This window comes from Mustela nivalis, assembly GCF_964662115.1.
Source record: "Mustela nivalis genome assembly, chromosome: 8".
Lineage (NCBI taxonomy): Eukaryota > Metazoa > Chordata > Mammalia > Carnivora > Mustelidae > Mustela > Mustela nivalis.
The window spans coordinates 48,582,582-48,597,202 of NC_139027.1; the positions used below are offsets into that span (position 1 = coordinate 48,582,582).

The 14,621-nt window shown below is 37.3% G+C and overlaps 1 long non-coding RNA gene across 1 annotated transcript in view; it reads right to left on the bottom strand.

The window, feature by feature from the left end:
• LOC309871159 overlaps positions 1 to 14,621 on the bottom strand; it is an 84,894-nt gene that overhangs the window by 69,248 nt on the left and 1,025 nt on the right. The window contains exon 2 of the long non-coding RNA XR_014315064.1: positions 2,517 to 2,703. This is a non-coding gene — a long non-coding RNA (uncharacterized lncRNA). The remainder of the gene's footprint in view (positions 1 to 2,516; positions 2,704 to 14,621) is intronic.

Genomic DNA, 14,621 nt, shown 5'->3' on the forward strand with positions numbered 1-14,621 from the left:
CCCCCTCCCACCTTCAGGGTACCAACTCTTACCACCCTCCACACGTTCCTTCAAGCCCAGGGGTGCAATGACTATATCTATTGCTGGTTTCTGGGTGCCTCGACATTCTTTGTTGGTCCCCATAACCTTGCCCATACTTCAGTGAGTAATCTTTTCACCTGTCCATTGAATGATATAAAGGAGAATGGAAGGACATTCTTTATTTGAGGTATCCTTAAATCTAGCTTAAAATTCTATTGCTAAGGAATAAAGGACAGAATTTATACAGGGCTAATTCTAGCAGTTACTGCCACACATTATACCTTAGACATTGTCGTCCATCAAACCTATCTGCTATGATATTTTTTGGCCCAAGTCTTCTAACAACCACCTCTTACATATCCCTTTCAATCACTGAGTCCAACTGAATTCATTTGTGGACAAAAATAGACCCCTTCGCCACTGACCGCCTCTCCCGCCCACCATTATTCTGAGTTTCTAGACAAATTCTGTAGACAGCTGAGACTGCATGTTGCAGTTCTCTCTTGCTGTTAATTTCTCTGCCACACTTGCCTAGACTCCAGTTCTGGATGACATAGTTTTCTGCCTTTTCTTTTCCTGCATGTGCTGGCTAATCTCCCACAACCACTGGTCTCATGATACATTTAAGGTTGCCAACACCTGCTGGGCTTTGGTGACACCTCAGACTCACGACGTCCCTCCCCTGCTCCCTCTCCTGGTCTCCCTAATAAGCATTTCACTTTGCTCAAGTTCCTGGAAAAAGGGCTTTCCTCCTACATGGGAAGCTGGTGGTATTAGTTTCCTGCTGGTGCTGTAACAAACTGCTGCAGATGTAGTAACCTCACATAAACCAGCATAAGTGCACTCTCTTACAGTTTTGGAGGTCAGAAGTCTCAAATCAAGGTGCCAGCTGGGCTGTGCTCATTTTGGGGACTTCAGGAGAGAACTTGTTTCCTTGCCTTTCAAAGCTTCTGGAGGCCACCCACCCCTTTTCTCACATCACTACCCCTCTGATTCTGTTGTGACATCTCCTGCTCTGATTTTGCTCCCTCAGCCTTCCTCTTATTCATGGGCACTGGTGATTACATTGGACCCACCCGAATAATCCAGTGTAATCTGCCATATGAAGATCTTTAACTTAATTACATTTGCAAAATCTTTTTGGCATATAAAGTAACATATTCACATGTTCCAGGGATTTGGACAGGGACACATTTGGGGGCCAAGATTCAGCCTGCCACACTGACCTTTCCTCCTGCTTCCAAGGCAGAATGCAGGCACAAGGCAGGAGTTTCCTCAACATCCATCCCTAGTCCTCTGGAGACACATTTATTTATACTCACTCATCCTGACCTCTCTTCCCAGTTTCAGTGGAGAAGATGTTCTTCCCATCAAAGGCTAACCTCCCCCCGCTCTGGTCTTCTCCTGTAACCTGGACTTCTTTACTCTATTAATATTTTTTCCCTTAAATTCTTCTTTGTCTGGTATTAAGCTTGCTACCTCAGCTTTCTTTTGGTTTATTTTTGCTAGTATAGCTCATTCCTTTAATATTATGCTTTTTATGTTATTATACTATAGTGGTTAATTCTGTAGATACCTGGATGTTTAAAAATGTAGTAGGTTCTGTTATGACATGATATATACATTCTTCAAAATCACCACATTGTGAACAGTAAAAATCTGTGATAGCAGTAAAAAATCATAGGGCTTTTGAGAAAATTGGGTTTAGAAGCACAATACTCAAAAACTTCATGAGTGGCACATTTTTTAAAGATAGGAAAAACAGGGGCACTTGGGTGGCACCGTAAGTTAAGCGAAGAACTGGTTTTGACTCAGGTGGTGATCTCAGGGTCATGGTCTCAGGGTAGTGAGATGGAACCTTGAGTTGGGCTCCACACTCGGAACAGATTCTGCTTAAAACTCTTGCCCTCTCCCTCTGCCTCTCCCCCACCCCGTTCTCTGTCCTTCTCTAAAACAAATGAACAAATCTCTCTCTCTTTTTTTAAGATTTTATTTATTTATTTGACAGAGATCACAAGTAGGCAGAGAGGCAGGCAGAGAGACCGGAAGGGGGGCTGGGGGGGAAGGAAGCAGGCTCCCTGCTGAGCAGACAGCCCAATGTAAGGCTCGATCCCAGAACCCCGGGACCATGACCTGAGCCGAAGGCAGAGGCTTTAACTCACTGAGCCACCCAGGAGCCCACAAATCTCTTTTTTTTTAAAAAGATTTATTTATTTATTTATTTGACAGAGAGAGAGAGAGAGAGAGATCATAAGTAGGCAGAGAGAGAGGAGGAAGCAATCTCTCCACTGAGCAGAGAGCCCGATGCGGGGCTCGATCCCATGATCCCAGGATCATGACCTGAGCTGAAGGCAGAGGCTCAACCCACTGAGCTACCCAGGTGCCCCTGAATAAATCTTTTTTTTTTTTTAAGGTAGAAAAACCTAGTACCACAGTTTTATGCATGTTATACAGTTAAGAAATACAGAAATACTATAATAGATTTGACATTTTACCTTGAAAACTTCTGAAGTTTGCTTGTGGAAGTAGCTGTCTGGAAGGTTCCTGACACCCTGGAAGGAGGTGTGGATGGGTGTGGTTCACGGCACCTGGGGTAAACCAAGATGCTGACCGATGTTTTTAACACTTGCATCCTATACTTCTACACAGCTTGATCCTGTTTTCATGATCCATCCAGCGTTGCTTACAGACAAAAATCACACAAAAGTAAATGTAAAATTTCTGTTATGTTCCAAATGCCCCCAGTACATCAATCATGTTGGAATAAATTCCCATTTCTAAAACAAGCACGATAGCAAAGTTAACTGCAGTTTCTAAATACCTCTGTATTTTAACAGGCATGTGTAAATTTACATTTATTAATAATTACTGGTATATTTAAACTTATTGTGACCACTTTATGTTATGCTGTATTTTTTCCCTCTCTCCCTGTCATCTGTTGAATTTATTGAATTCCTTTTTCTGTTTACTTTTTTTTTCCTTTACTGTTATGGAAATTATTTTTGTTTATATTCTTTTTGTTGCCATCCTTAAACCTTATGTTAATCTCTTTTAAAAAAATTTTATTTGAGTATATTTGATACACAATGTTACATTAGTTTCTAGTTTGAGGTATACAATATAGTGATTCAACTTCTTTCTATATTATGCTATGGCCACAACAAGTATGGCTAACATCTATCACCATACAACACTGTTACAATATCATTGACTATATTCCCAATATATGGGCCTTCTAGTCCTATGATTTACTCATTCCATAACTGGAAGCCTGTATCACCCAATCCCCTTCACCCCTTCTCACTCCCCTCTGATAACCATCAGTTTTTTTCTCTGTATTTAGAGTTCTGACTCTGCTTTTGTTTACTTATTTGTTTTGGCTTTTATATTTATCACATATGAATGAAATCATGCGGTATTTGTCTTTCTCAGTCTAATTTACTTCAGTTAGCATAATATTCTGTAGTTCCATTCGCATTGTCACAAATGGCAGGATCTCATCTTTTTGTGGCTGTGTAATACTCCATTGTGTGTGTTGATCTATCAATGGACACTTAGGTTGCTTCCACGCCATCCTTAAAGTTTAAAGTGTATTATTAGTCAAATATAGTCAATTAGTCCAAAATTAGTCAATAAACCTACCTACCACTCTCCTGCATAAGTACCTTACAACATTTCAACAACCTATAAGAAACTTTTTCCCACAGTCCACATTATTGTTGAAAATAGAATTTCACCTTGTTTTTAAACACAATTTTTAAAAAATATTTTCTAGTCAATCATTATTAGATTTACCACCGCATTTTATAAATGTCTTTTTTCAACTATTACTCTTCTTTCTACTTTCCCTGAGTTCAATTTACTTTTTACCAAGGTGAAATTACTTGAGGATGTGCCTGAGGGCAATAAAGTTCATTATGAAAATATTCTTATTCAGCCCTTCCTCTTGAGTGATCATTTAATCTGATACAGATTTCTGGGTTTTCTCCCTCGCCCCCCCCCCCCCACTCCCAGCACTGGAAAGAAGTCTTTTCTTGGTCTCTGGCATCTTTTGTTGATGAGAAATCTGCTGTCAATCCGTCATTTATTTATTAAAATAATCTGTGTTTTCTCTTTGGTAGCTTTTAAGGCTTTCTTAATATCCATTATGTCTGCAATTTTATTGCAAGTTGTCTAAGTATAGATTTGTCAGACTTATCCTGCTGAGGATGTGGCATATCATTTTTCTCTAAAGACTTGCACGATTTTTTAATATTGGAAAATTGTTCACTACTATTCCTTTCAGAATTCTTTTTCCCTTATCCTCTTTAGACCCTCTTTGAATTCCCTTTAGATGTATATTGAAACTTCTCATTAAGCTCTAAATATCTTATTTCTGTTCCATATTTTCCATTTCTTTATCCCTCTGTGCTACATTCTCAGTCATTTCTTCAGATAGTTCAGTTTGATAATTCTCTAATTATCTAGTCTTGTGTTTAACTAACTTATTCAGATTTTTTTAATTTCAAATATCTTTTATTCTGAATATCTTGTCTACTTGTTCTTTATTCATAATGACCTTCCATAGTCTTATTTTATTTCTCCTCTTATATCTGTAAATTTCTAAAAAAAAAAAAAAAAAGAAAACAAAAACCAACTTTATGTTAAAGTTTCTTCCAGAATGCTTGATTATCTGTGAATTCTATCATTTTTTGTGCTTCCTGAATCTCTCATGGTAGGGACTGTCTACCCTTACGTGGTTGCCCCATGTGCTTTGTTTTTTCAGGAGGAATGTTTTCCACAGGACATCAATCACAAGGAAATTTATGCAGCATTAGCCTGAGGTTATGATTTCTCAGGAATTACTCTTTTCCCAGAATGGTTCAGAGGAGGTGGCCTGCTTCATACTCATTCAGAGACATGGCAACCTCTTCCTAACTTCATAAGAGGTTCCTGCTTCAGTTTAGAACCTTGACTTTAGACCTTACATAAAAAATTTTTCTCCACAGGATTCCCTATTCCTCTCTTGGCTCTTTGGTTTCAATGTTAGCTCAGCACAATGGTTTAGGATTTTCTCTTCATCTGATCCCTAAAAATTTACCTGTCCTATTTTACATTTCTTATTTTAAAGATTGACTATGTGTTTAAATTTATTTCAATTTCAGCTATCTAGCAGATAGACAGATGGGTGAGTACAGAGGTTTTCCTGTGTCTGTTTTGTTTGCCATATTGACCAGAAGTCTTTTCAAATACTATTTATCTGTGGCTGACTACCAAGTCTTTATTTGCAACATGGCTCTAATGGCTAAGATCTAGAACCAAGCTCTACCAATTATAAATCTCCAATGGATATAGCATAATCATCTAAAGCCAGCATTTCAAAATTACTTTTTTATATTCCCCAGATCCCAACTCTGCAACTTTTCTCTCCATTTCCCTATCTTAATAAATGGTGCCACTATTGGCCAAGATGCCCAACCCTAAAACCCTAAAACCATTGTGCTGAGCTAACATTGAAACCAAAGAGCCAAGAGAGGAATAGGGAATCCTGTGGAGAAAAATTTTTTATGTAAGGTCTAAAGTCAAGGTTCTAAACTGAAGCAGGAACCTCTTATGAAGTTAGGAAGAGGTTGCCATGTCTCTGAATGAGCATGAAGCAGGCCACCTGCTCTGAACCATTCTGGGAAAAGAATAATTCCTGAGAAATCATAACCTCAGGCTAATGCTGCATAAATTTCCTTGTGATTGATGTCCTGTGGGAAAAAAAGTCACCTTTGACTTTTCCTTCTACCTATCCCCCTCCCTACAGGGTTAATTTCATGGGGAATGATCAACCATCCTAGTTTTCCCAGGACTGAGCGGTTCTAGCATTTGGGACTCTCACTGCTAAAGCCATGAGGATTTAAGGCAAATCAGAACCTTAATCTCACTCCTAAGTATTTCTCAAAATCCTCCACCTCCCTTCATTCAGACTACTTTACTTAACCACAAACACAAGGATTCGTTTGATGACTTTTTCTCTCATCTCCTGCCTTAATCTAACCCTTCCCCCACACATTCTCCGTATTATTGATAAAGTGTTCTTCAAGGATATAAATCTGGTTTGTCTCAAATTAGGTCATCCACCAACTCCCATTGTCTCAAGGATAATTTTTAACTTTTTAACATAACCTACTGCAAATCCCTCGATAATGTGGCTTCTGCCTGCTTCTCCAGTGTCATTTCCTGATCTCCTTCCCTTTCCCACACACCTGCTCCAATCATATTGAATGTCTCATAATTGACATTGCCAAGGAATTGGGTGTTTCTGAACCTTCCAAATAGGCTGCCACTTCTACCTGGACTGCTCTCCTCAGACCCTTTACAGGTGATTGTCTAATTTTCATCTGAATTCAGCTCCAGAGTCACCTGATTCCCCTTCCTGACCATAGCCAGAGTGAAATGTTACCTTCACACACATCATAAATTCTCTCTGCTTGAAGGTACCAAAACATTTATCTCATCATGTTGTAATCTTAGCTCTCCCCTTAATTTCTTGAGACTCAGTTTCCTGCCCTCAGTTTGCCTGGCTGCTCCTTCTCATTCTTCAGGTCCCAGCTCATCTGTCATTGGCTCTAGAAAGATTTCCTGATCTCTCAGGGCAAGGATAGGGGTTGCTCTGATGGGATTCCATCACACTCGACTTTGCCCCTGTCTGTCCATCTGTAAATACCATCAGTGGAAGAGTCACTTCTGTCTTGTTCATCTCTGTAGCTTCAGCATCTAGGACAGGGGATCATCAATAAATAACTGTTGACTTAATAAACTATAAACTACAAGTTATCACATGGGAGAAGCTGATCTCCAAGATAACTTCAGACTCTAACCTTCTGTCAAGCAGCAACAAAAGCTCTGTATTTCTATAGTGACCAAGAGGCATTAGTGATGATTGTTACTTTGAAAACTATTCTGAATGTCACAGTGTCAGCCATTGCTGAGGCAAATGCATATTCCATGAGATTTTGGCCCAAAGTAGGGTTTTCATGAAGCAGAAACCGGTATAAAGAGAATAACTGTGAAGTTAGAAAGAGAAGGGACTCAAAAGTTCCTATGTATTCCTCGTGAGTATGGGGGGTGATGCATCCTCACTAGGAAACCTGCGTGTAGCCTACGGCAGGGCATGTGGTTTTCTGATAACCTAATTACTAGAAGATTTTCTATCTCCTAGGTCTGCAGACTTGCAGACCTAGAAAGCCAAAGTTACACTAGTTTCAACTTATCCACTGTACCTACCCTGCCACAGGTGACAGGCAAGCCCACAGGGGCTTTGTGTGCTCAGCCCTTGTTCCTACCACTGCTGACCTGGAGAACTGTAACTGTTCCACTCCACAGGCAGTCTAGACTTCAGTTTCTTTACTCACTTCTCACTTTCCAGAAATTCCCATAGTTTGTGCCTCTTTAGTCTACTTTCCCTCTGACAACACACTCTTCAATAATGGCCAATAGAATTTATTTTATAAACACTGGCAGCACCATCTTGTTTTTTCTATTCCTATATCACTTTTATCTTTCACCAGAGACTTACTTTTTGTGCCCTCCAATTACCACGAGTTTCTTGCCCTTTATCCTCCAGAATACAGTTCTATGCTAGAGTACTTTTATATCTAAAGAGAATATGATGATTAAGACTTGTCAGTCTTTTTAAATTATTCACTAAGAATCACTCTCAAGCCAGAACTCAAACTTTCTAATGGCCAGACAAGATTAATACATTTCTTTGGGGAAGGATTACATGGTTCTTAAAGATTTTTCTACTTCTTTCTATTATTGCCATGGTCTTTCAATTTCTTCTACTTACGAAGAAGCATCTTAATGCAGAAAAACTTTTAAAGTAAAATGTAAGTCTTATGTCAAAAAGGCTGATTTTAGAACTCCTGGAGGCATGTAAATGATGGAATAGAAGGCATCATTGGGGAAGAATGGAAATTACTTCTGTGAAGGCTTATGTGTGTGTCCTGAGAGAAGAGTAGCTGCAAACAAAATGGGATGAACTATTTCACTGAAACACTGTGAGGCACTGAGGTACAAAGAGTCATTCAAAAGGGGCATGGGCAACACCCTAACTTCTATTCATACTGACTTCGATGAGGCCTGTTGGAGTTAGAGACCCTGGAGGCTGGCTGCTCACTGGTGGGCAGCCCAAATAAAAGGATGATGGGAGGCTCATGAAAGAGAGCTAGAGCAGGAGCTGAGAAGAGGCAAGAACTATGTGGTAGCTGACAGGATTTTTTCCCTTTCCACTTCACCCATTTTGCCCAATCTCCCACTTTCTTCCCTTCTGGCAACCATCACTTTGTTCTCTGTATTTATAGTTCTGATTTTGTTTTTTGTTTATTTATTTGGTTTTCTAAGATTCCACTTATAAAATACTATCTTATGGTATTTGTCTTCCTCAGTCTGACTTATTTCATTTAGCGTCATACTCTCTAGATCCATCCATATTGTCTCAGATGGAATGATCTCGTCCTTTTAATGGCTGTGTCATATTTTCTCTGTGTGTGGGGTGTGTGTGTGTGTGTGTGTGTGTATGTGTGTGTGTCTACTACATTTTCCTTATCCATTCATCTATTGATGGACTTAGGTTGTTTCCATGTCTTAGCTATTATAATAATGCTTCAACAAACACAGGAGTGCATACATCTTTTTGAGTTAGTGTTTTCATATTCTCTGGGTAAATACCCAATAGCACAATTATTGGATCATGTGCTATTTCTACTTTTAATGTTTTGAGGAACCTCGAAGCTGTTTTTCACAGTGGCTGTACCAATTTACATTCCCACCAAGAGTGCACAGTGTTCCTTTTTTCTACATCCTCACTAATACCTGTTGTTTCTTTTGTTGTTGATTTTAGCCATTCTGATAGGTGAGGTAATATCTCATTGTAGTTTTGATTTGCATTTCCCTGATGGTTAGTAATGGTGAGCAACTTTCCATATGTCTGCTGGCCATCTGCATTTCTTCTTTGGAAAAATGACTGCCCATTTTTAAATCAGATTGGTTGGTATTGAGCTGTATAAGTTCTTCACTTATTTTGGATATTAACCCTTCATTGGATATATCATTTGCAGTGGTATCTTTGCCCATTTGATAGGTTGTCTTTTTGTTTTCTTTTGCTGTACAGAAGCTTTTCATTTTGATGTAGTTCCAATAGTTTATTTTTGCCTTTGTTGTCACTGTATTTGGAGACATATCTAGAAAAATTTTCCTGTGACAGATGTCAAAGAAATTACTGCCTGTGTTCTCTTTTAGAATTTTTATGGTTTCAGTTCTCATATTGTGACCATTCAGGTCACAAAATGGTCTTTAATCCATTTTGAGTTTATTTTTGTGTATGGTGTTAGAAAGTAGTCCAGTTTCATTCTTTTACATATTTCTGTCAGTTTTCCCAGCATCATTTATTGAAAACACTATATTCCCCCCATTGTATATTTCTGCCTCCTTTGTCATAGTTTAATTGACCATATAAGCATGGGTTTATTTCTGGGGTGTCTATTCTGTTCTATCAATCTATGCATCTATTTTTGTGCCAGTTCCACATTGTTTTGATTATTACAGCTTTGTAGTATAGCTTGAAATCTGGAATTGTGATACCTCCAGCTTTGTTCTTCTTTTTTAAACATTGCTTGGTTATTTCGGTCTTCTTTGGCTCCATACAAATTTTAGTATTATTTGCTCTAGCTTTGTGAAAAATGTTGGCATTTTGAAAAGGGTTACATTCAATCTGTAAATTGCCTTGGGTGATATGGACATTTTAACAATATTTGTTCTTCCAACCCATGAGCATGGAATATTTTTCCACTTATTTATATCATCTTCAATTTCTTTCATTAGTATTTTATAATTTTTAGAATGCAGGTCTTTCACCTCTTTGGTTAGGTTTATTCCTAGGTATTTATTCTTTTCAATATAATTGTAAATGGGATCATTTTCTTAATTTCTCCTTCTGCTACTCCATTTTTAGTGTATAGAAATGTAATGGTTTCTTATATATTGATTTTATATCCTGTGACATTACTAAATTCATTTATCAGTTCTAGTAGTTTTTTGGTGGTCTTTAGGGTTGTCTATATATAGTATCATGTAATCTGCAAATAGTGAAAGTTCTACTTCTTTACCAATTTGGATGGCTTTTATTTCTTTATGTTAACTAATTGCTATGACTAGACTTCAGTACTATGTTGAATAAAAGTGGTGAGTGGACATCTTTTGTCTTATTCTTGACCTAAGGGAGAATACTCAGTTTTTCCCCATTGAATAGGTGTTAGCTGTGAGTTTTTCAAATATGGCCTTTTTTGGGGTGCCTGGGTGGCTCAGTGGGTTAAAGCCTCTGCCTTTGGCTCGGGTCGTGGTCCCAGGGTTCTGGGATCGAGCCCCACTTCGGGCTCTCTGCTCAGCAGGTTCCTCTTCTCTCTCTGCCTGCCTCTCTACCTACTTGTGATCTCTGTCAAATAATTAAATAAAATCTTAAAAAATATATATATGGTCTTTATCACGTTGAGCTTTGTTCCCTCTAAACCAACTTTATTCAGAGTTTGTATCACAAATTGATGTTGAATCTTGTCAAATGCTTTTTCTGAATCAATTGAGATGATCATAAGATTTTTGTCCTTCATTTTGTTGATGTGGTTTGATGTGTTCTGTCACTGATTGATTTGTAAAAACTGAACCATCTTTGCAATCTAGGAATAAATCTCACCTGATTGTGGTGAATGATCTTTTTAAGGTATTGTTGGATTAGGTTTGTTAATATCTTATTAAGGATTTTTGCGTTGAAGTTCATCAGGAATATTGCCCTCTATTTTGTGTGTGTGTGTGTGTGTGTGTGTGGTGTTTTTGTCTGGTTTTGGTAATAAGGTAACGCTGGCCTCATAGAATGTATTTGGTAGCTTTCCTTCTATTTTTTGGAACAGTTTGAAAAGAATAGGTATTAACTCTTCTTTAAATGTCTGGCAGAGTTCAGTTGTTAACCCATCAGGTCCTACATTTTTTTCATAGATTTTAAATTACCAATTCAATTTTGGTACTTGTAATCAGTCTGTTAAGATTTTCTATTCCTTCCTGGTTCAGTTTTGGGTGACTGTATGTTCCTCGAAATTTATTCGTTTCTTCTAAGTTGTCCAGTTTGTTGGCATATAATTTTTAATAATATTCTCTTATAATTCTTTGTATTTCTGTGGTGTCAGTTGTTCTTTCTCATTTCTGATTTATTTATTTAGGTCCTTTTTTTCTTGGTGAGTCTGGCTAAAGGTTTGTCAATTTTGTTGATCATTTCAAAGAACTGGCTCTTGGTTTCATTGATTTTTTTTTTTTTTTTTTTTTTTGTCTCTGTATCACTTATTTTTACTCTGATCTTTATTTTTTCCTTTCATTTCTTCACCCTGGGCTTGGTTCTTTATTTCATTGTTCCTTTAGATATCAGGTTAGATTGTTTGATTTTTTTTCCTGTTTCTTGAGGTAGGCCTGTGTTGTTATATATTTCCCACTTAGAGCTGCTTTCACTGTATCCCAGAGATTTGGGACTATCATATTTTTTTTAAAGATTTTATTTATTTATTTGATAGAGAGAGATCACAAGTAGGCAGAGAGGCAGGCACAGAGAGAGGAGGAAGCAGGCTCCCTGCTTAGCAGCGAGCCCGATGCGGGACTCCATCCCAGGACGCTGAGATCATGACCTGAGCCGAAGGCAGCGGCTTAACCCACTGAGCCACCCAGGCACCCTGGGACTATCATATTTTCATTTTCATTTGTCTCCATGTATTTTTAAATTTTATCTTTGATTGCCTCATCAATCCATTTGTTGTTTAGTATTGTTGTTTAGTCTCCACATGTTTGTGGGTTTTTTTCCAATTTTCTTTTCATGATTTATTTCTAGCTACATACTGTTGTGTTCTGCAAAGATATGTGGTAAGATTTCAATTTTCTTAAATTTACTGAGGCTTATTTTATGGCCTAATATCTGATCTATACTGGAGAATATTCCATGTTCACTTGAAAAGAATGTTTATTCTGTTGTTTTTGGATGGAATTTTCTGTATATATTCGTAATGTCCATCTGGTCCAATATGTCATTCAAAGAGTGTTTTCTTTGTTCTTATTTTCTTTTTCCATAGGTTTATTTTCTTTGTGTTCTACAAACATGATACATTGACCACTGCCCATTGGACCAAGAACATTGCTATAACACAGAATACAATCTGAGTTGCTAAGGCTTGCTAAGAATCTTCAGTTTGGTTGGTTCTGTTGTATGTCAAACCGGGATCCTAAGCTTTACCTAAGGGAGTACAACTGCTTATGAGATGGACTGATGAAAGAACCCCACCCAATTGCAGTGTTCAATATTAGATGGTGACTAAGTAACCCAATCATATCTTCCTTTGAGATATTTTGAATGCAAGGCACACAACAGAAAAAGAGGTAGCAGAGGGAATCAAAGGTTAAAAAAAAAAAAAAAGGGCACCTGGGTGGCTCAGTGGGTTAACCCCTGCCTTCTGCCCAGGTCTGGTCTCAGGGTCCTGGGATTGAGCCCCGAATTGGGCTCTCTACTCAGCAGGGAGCCTGCTTCCCCCCCCCCCTCTGCCTGCCTCTCTGCCTATGTGTGATCTCTCTCTCTCTGTCAAATAAATAAATAAAATCTTAAAAAAAAAAAAAACCCTAAGTCCAAAAATTGCAATAGCATCATTTTCAGGCAAGAGATCAAGGCCACAGTCTACTAAGAGGAAGTAGATACTGTAGTTCTGGAAATGCTCTTGAACCATGAATTGTACAATGGATGCTCTGAGTTCCAGAGGCCTGATCACATCACTATTTTTACTGTTCCTTACTTATCATACATTCTTAGCTTCAGTTTTTTTTTCTTTTTCTTTTTCTTAGCTTTGTTTTTATAAATAAAGGTTTCCCTGCAATTGGAGAGTACATACAGACAGAAGTTTCTTGGAATTAAAAAGTAAAACTCAAAAGAACACACTTCTAATATAATACCTAAGAAAGCTTTGTCATATTAAAATATAGCAGTAAGTGTACAAGACAATAAAGTAATATATTCCTTTTTATGCAAAGCAATAGTTTAACTTTTTAAAAACATAATTTCAAACTTAAAAGAAAAATTGCAAGAATAGTACAAAGAGCCCCATAGACCCTTTTTCTAGATTCCACCATTAACATTTTACCACAATTGCCTTATTCTTGCTTTAATTGAATATATATACATACATATTTTTTCTGAACCACTCGAGAGCAAGTTGCCTGTATCACTCCCTATTTCTCCTTAATATTCACTATGTATTTCTTAAGCAGCATATTATCTCACATAACCACAATGCAGTTACTGTATTTGTGAAATTTAAGATTGATAAAATATTATCACCTAATGCACAGTCAATATCCCAATTGCACCATGTATCCCAGTAATGCCCTTTATAGCAACATTTTCTGCTTCAGTATCTGATCCAAAATCACACATTTTATTTCATTGTCATGCGTTTTAGGGCTCCTGATCTGTAACAGTTCCTCAGTCCTTTTGTTTTATGATATGAACATTTTAGGATTACATAACATTTCTTTACTAGAATATCCTCAGTTTTAGCTTGTTAGATGTTTTTTCATGATTAAATTCATGAATTTTTGCGTTTTTGGAAGGAATACTACATAAATGATAATTTGTCCTTAATGCATCACATAAGGGGCATGTGATGTGAGTTTGAAAATCATCACTTCCAGATTGCTGATACATTCTTCTGCATCCTCTAATCTAATGTTGATTCCCTCTGGCATGTTTCTTTCTTTCAATTATTGTATTCTTCAACTTTGCTTGGTTCTTTTTAGTATTTTCTATCTCTTTATTGAAGGTCTCACTGGGTTCTTCCATTCATTTCTCCAATCCTGTGAACATATTTACAATCATTACTTTAAATTACTTATCAGGCATACTGCTTATTTCTGCTTCATTTAGTCCTTTTTGAGGTTTTTTCTTGTTCTTTCTTTTGGAGCATCATCCTCTGTCTATCCATTTTGCTTGACTTTCTGTGTTTGTTCCTATGGATTAGGTGAAATGGCTACTTCTGAAGGTGAAGATGTGGTCTTGTGTATGCTGTTCCCTGTGCAGACTGTGTGTGCTTGGTGACTTTTGCTAATTGGTTGGAACTGTAGTTATATATGCTAGTTACTCTTTTAAACAATGGTATTTTACAGAAAGAATAAAGAAAACAATAATAATAATAATAATAATAAAAGTGAATTAAGTAAAGGAAAAGAAAAAAAGAACAAAACCAAAAAGAAAAAGAAAAAAAAACTAAAGAATACAAAAATTTTAAACAGTTAAAAACAAAAAAACAAAAACAAAAAAAATCCCACAAAACCCTGGCATGATTTCTGTGCCTCAGTACCACAGGGCCTGGGGTATGAGCCTGTGCACCTTGAGCTCATTGAGATCACAAGCTCACCATGAGCCACAACCCACTCTGGTCTAGGTCTTATAGGTTTTTTTGTGTTTTACTTGTCTTCTGTAAACTTTGAATTTTTTTTTAGTTAGTTTTTTATTTAAATTCAATTATTTATTATTATTATTATTTGTTCAGGAGAAGGGG